A 6,017-nucleotide genomic window follows, 5' to 3' on the forward strand; every position below is an offset into this window, starting at 1 on the left:
AACTTTCAGATTTTGCAGAAAATTACAAATTGGTGCATTTTTGACTTATTTCACTGAGAGAAAGCTTTTTTCGTCTTAGTCTTATTTTTGACTTCTTTCACTGAGATCAACATTGAATTGTTCAAAACACTAAAATATACTGCTTCTCAGTACTTCTATGCTGTTTCAAAGATTATAAAGCTGAACTTTCATGAATTTGCAGAAAAATACACATTGGTGCATTTTTGACTTATTTCACTGAGAGAAAGTTTTTTTGTCTTAGTCTTATTTTTGACTTCTTTCACTGAGATCAATTGGAATTGTTCAAAACACTAAAATATACTGTTTCTCAGTACTTCTATGCTGTTTCAAAGATTATAAAGATGAACTTTCAAGATTTTGCAGAAAATTACAAATTGGTGCATTTTTGACTTATTTCACTGAGAGAAAGCTTTTTTCGTCTTAGTCTTATTTTTGACTTCTTTCACTGAGATCAACATTGGAATTGTTCAAAACACTAAAATATACTGTTTCTCAGTACTTCTAAGCTGTTTCAAAGATTATAAAGCTGAACTTTATGAATTTGCAGAAAATTAGACAGTGGTGCATTTTTGACTTATTTCACTGAGAGAAAGCTTTTTTCGTCTTAGTCTTATTTTTGACTTCTTTCACTGAGATCAACACTGGAATTGTTCAAAACACTAAAATATACTGCTTCTCAGTACTTCTAAGCTGTTTCAAAGATTAAAGCTGAACTTTCATGAATTTGCAGAAAATTACACAGTGGTGCATTTTTGACTTATTTCACTGAGAGAAAGTTTTTTCGTCTTAGTCTTATTTTTGACTTCTTTCACTGAGATCAACACTGGAATTGTTCAAAACACTAAAATATACTGTTTCTCAGTACTTCTATGCTGTTTCAAAGATTATAAAGCTGAACATTGATAAATTTGCAGAAAATTACACAGTGGTGCATTTTTGACTTATTTCACTGAGAGAAAGCTTTTTTTCGTCTTAGTCTTATTTTTGACTTCTTTCACTGAGATCACACTGTAATTGTTCAAAACACTAAAATATACTGCTTCTCAGTACTTCTATGCTGTTTCAAAGATTATAAAGCTGAACTTTCATGAATTTGCAGAAAATTACACATTGGTGCATTTTTGAATATTTCACTGAGAGAAAGCTTTTTTGTCTTAGTCTTACTTTTTGACTTCTTTCACTGAGATCAACACTGGAATTGTTCAAAACACTAAAATATACTGCTTCTCAGTACTTCTAAGCTGTTTCAAAGATTAAAGCTGAACTTTCATGAATTTGCAGAAAATTACACATTGGTGCATTTTTGACTTATTTCACTGAGAGAAAGCTTTTTTCGTCTTAGTCTTATTTTTGACTTCTTTCACTGAGATCAACACTGTAATTGTTCAAAACACTAAAATATACTGCTTGTCAGTACTTCTATGCTGTTTCAAAGATTATAAAGCTGAACTTTGATGAATTTGCAGAAAATTACAAATTGGTGCATTTTTGACTTATTTCACTGAGAGAAAGCTTTTTTCGTCTTAGTCTTACTTTTTGACTTCTTTCACTGAGATCAACACTGGAATTGTTCAAAACACTAAAATATACTGCTTCTCAGTACTTCTATGCTGTTTCAAAGATATGAAGCTGAACTTTCATGAATTTGCAGAAAATTACACATTGGTGCATTTTTGACTTATTTCACTGAGAGAAAGCTTTTTTCGTCTTAGTCTTATTTTTGACTTCTTTCACTGAGATCAACACTGAATTGTTCAAAACACTAAAATATACTGCTTCTCAGTACTTCTATGCTGTTTCAAAGATATGAAGCTGAACTTTCATGAATTTGCAGAAAATTACACATTGGTGCATTTTTGACTTATTTCACTGAGAGAAAGCTTTTTTCGTCTTAGTCTTATTTTTGACTTCTTTCACTGAGATCAACACTGTAATTGTTCAAAACACTAAAATATACTGCTTGTCAGTACTTCTATGCTGTTTCAAAGATTATAAAGCTGAACTTTCATGAATTTGCAGAAAATTACACATTGGTGCATTTTTGACTTATTTCACTGAGAGAAAGTTTTTTCGTCTTAGTCTTATTTTTGACTTCTTTCACTGAGATCAACACTGGAATTGTTCAAAACACTAAAATATACTGCTTCCCAGTACTTCTATGCTGTTTCAAAGATTATAAAGCTGAACTTTCATGAATTTGCAGAAAATTACACAGTGGTGCATTTTTGACTTATTTCACTGAGAGAAAGCTTTTTTCGTCTTAGTCTTATTTTTGACTTCTTTCACTGAGATCAACACTGAAATTGTTCAAAACACTAAAATATACTGCTTCTCAGTACTTTATGCTGTTTCAAAGATTATAACGATGAACTTTCATGAATTTGCAGAAAATTACACATTGGTGCATTTTTGACTTATTTCACTGAGAGAAAGCTTTTTTCGTCTTAGTCTTATTTTTGACTTCTTTCACTGAGATCAACATTGGAATTGTTCAAAACACTAAAATATACTGCTTCTCAGTACTTCTATGCTGTTTCAAAGATTATAAAGCTGAACTTTCATGAATTTGCAGAAAATACACATTGGTGCATTTTTGACTTATTTCACTGAGAGAAAGTTTTTTCGTCTTAGTTTATTTTTGATTTCTTTCACTGAGATCAACACTGGAATTGTTCAAAACACTAAAATATACTGCTTCTCAGTACTTCTATGCTGTTTCAAAGATTATGAAGCTGAACTTTCATGAATTTGCAGAAAATTACACAGTGGTGCATTTTTGACTTATTTCACTGAGAGAAAGCTTTTTTCGTCTTAGTCTTATTTTTGACTTCTTTCACTGAGATCAACACTGGAATTGTTCAAAACACTAAAATATACTGCTTCTCAGTACTTCTATGCTGTTTCAAAGATTATAAAGCTGAACTTTCATGAATTTGCAGAAATACACATTGGTGCATTTTTGACTTATTTCACTGAGAGAAAGTTTTTTTGTCTTAGTCTTATTTTGACTTCTTTCACTGAGATCAACACTGAATTGTTCAAAACACTAAAATATACTGTTTCTCAGTACTTCTATGCTGTTTCAAAGATTATAAAGATGAACTTTCAAGATTTGCAGAAAATTACAAATTGGTGCATTTTTGACTTATTTCACTGAGAGAAAGCTTTTTTCGTCTTAGTCTTATTTTTGACTTCTTTCACTGAGATCAACATTGAATTGTTCAAAACACTAAAATATACTGCTTCTCAGTACTTCTATGCTGTTTCAAAGATTATAAAGCTGAACTTTCATGAATTTGCAGAAAATACACATTGGTGCATTTTTGACTTATTTCACTGAGAGAAAGTTTTTTTGTCTTAGTCTTATTTTTGACTTCTTTCACTGAGATCAAATTGGAATTGTTCAAAACACTAAAATATACTGTTTCTCAGTACTTCTATGCTGTTTCAAAGATTATAAAGATGAACTTTCAGATTTGCAGAAAATTACAAATTGGTGCATTTTGACTTATTTCACTGAGAGAAAGCTTTTTTCGTCTTAGTCTTATTTTTGACTTCTTTCACTGAGATCAACATTGGAATTGTTCAAAACACTAAAATATACTGTTTCTCAGTACTTCTAGCTGTTTCAAAGATTATAAAGCTGAACTTTATGAATTTGCAGAAAATAGACAGTGGTGCATTTTTGACTTATTTCACTGAGAGAAAGCTTTTTTCGTCTTAGTCTTATTTTTGACTTCTTTCACTGAGATCAACACTGGAATTGTTCAAAACACTAAAATATACTGCTTCTCAGTACTTCTAAGCTGTTTCAAAGATTATGAAGCTGAACTTTCATGAATTTGCAGAAAATTACACAGTGGTGCATTTTTGACTTATTTCACTGAGAGAAAGTTTTTTCGTCTTAGTCTTATTTTTGACTTCTTTCACTGAGATCAACACTGGAATTGTTCAAAACACTAAAATACTGTTTTCAGTACTTCTATGCTGTTTCAAAGATTATAAAAGCTGAACATTGATAAATTTTGCAGAAAATTACACATTGGTGCATTTTTGACTTCTTTCACTGAGAGAAAGCTTTTTTTCGTCTTAGTCTTATTTTTTGACTTCTTTCACTGAGATCACACTGTAATTGTTCAAAACACTAAAATATACTGCTTCTCAGTACTTCTATGCTGTTTCAAAGATTATAAAGCTGAACTTTGATGAATTTGCAGAAAATTACACAGTGGTGCATTTTTGACTTATTTCACTGAGAGAAAGCTTTTTTCGTCTTAGTCTTATTTTTGACTTCTTTCACTGAGATCAACACTGGAATTGTTCAAAACACTAAAATATACTGCTTCTCAGTACTTCTATGCTGTTTGAAAGATTATAAAGCTGAACTTTGATGAATATGCAGAAAATTACAAATTGGTGCATTTTTGACTTATTTCACTGAGAGAAAGCTTTTTTCGTCTTAGTCTTATTTTTGTCTTCTTTCACTGAGATCAACACTGGAATTGTTCAAAACACTAAAATATACTGCTTGTCAGTACTTCTATGCTGTTTCAAAGATCATAACGATGAACTTTCACGAATTTGCAGAAAATTACACAGTGGTGCATTTTTGACTTATTTCACTGAGAGAAAGCTTTTTTCGTCTTAGTCTTATTTTTGACTTCTTTCAATGATATCAACACTGGATTTGTTCAAAACACTAAAATATACTGCTTCTATGCTGTTTCAAAGATTATAAAGCTGAACTTTGATGAATTTGCAGAAAATTACAGTGGTGCATTTTTGACTTATTTCACTGAGAGAAAGCTTTTTTCGTCTTAGTCTTATTTTTGACTTCGTTCACTGAGATCAACACTGTAATTGTTCAAAACACTAAAATACACTGCTTATTAGTACTTCTATGCTGTTTCAAAGATTATAAAGCTGAACTTTGATGAATTTGCGGAAAATTACAGTGGTGCATTTTTGACTTATTTCACTGAGAGAAAGCTTTTTTCATCTTAGTTTTATTTTTGACTTATTTCACTGAGATCAACACTGGAATTGTTCAAAACACCGTCCGATCCTTCTATGACCGGTGTCGGAGTCTGGTCTGCATTGCTGGCAATAAGCCTGGTATTTTTGAAGTTCACATCGAGCTGCGCGATCAGAGCAAATGCGGTGGATTTAAGATTGAGTCTTACCTTGACAAATTCCACAAATAAATATGGATCTTCACTCTCACAGGATTTTGATATAAATGTTCATATGGGTGAGCCAATATGAGTGATCCGTGCTGAGGTAAACAGTATGCAGAGGCGCCAGCGACCTGATTTGTGTGCACTTCCTCTTCAATGCATTAACTATTATAAACTATAAAAACTATAAATCCATCTTTCTTTCAGGAAGAATTCTGCCCTGCCAGTAAAATGTTCATCACAAAAGAGATGCTTGCGGTCCGACTTATTAAAAATAAATAAATTAAAATATATATATTTTCCTTTGAATAAAAACAAAAACACAACGCTTACCCTGGCGGGTGGGAGGCAGTGGAGGGCACAGAGAGCTTTTAGCTGGGGGAAACCCTGTTTAAATTTTGAATATTTTGACATGTAATTTTTTAGCACTTAAACTATGTTCCATCATTCTGAAAAATCCAAGAAATGGATTGCAATGGAGTCTCTGAACTTGACTTCAGTGTTTGAGCTACTAAATTTTTAGTAGCTCAAACACTAAAAAATAACTTTTTTAGTGAGAATGGCTCTATGTATGTGTAGAGGTGACTTGTTAATAAAACGTGTTGGAAAGGCTGTGGCAGAATTACTTGGTCTATTTTGTCATCTACATAGGTATTTAATGTAAGTCAACACAAAGCCAGAAACAGAGTACAGATGAACAGCCTGGACCTGCAACTGATATTCAGTTTTCTATTTTATAAAGCCGACAGAATTTTGCCAATCACATAAACTAACTGAACTGTGATTTAAATCATTTGAAATAATCCTAAAAATGTGTAA

This window comes from Poeciliopsis prolifica, unplaced genomic scaffold, assembly GCF_027474105.1.
Source record: "Poeciliopsis prolifica strain line A6 unplaced genomic scaffold, Auburn_PproV2 SCAFFOLD196, whole genome shotgun sequence".
NCBI classification, from domain to species: Eukaryota; Metazoa; Chordata; class Actinopteri; order Cyprinodontiformes; family Poeciliidae; genus Poeciliopsis; species Poeciliopsis prolifica.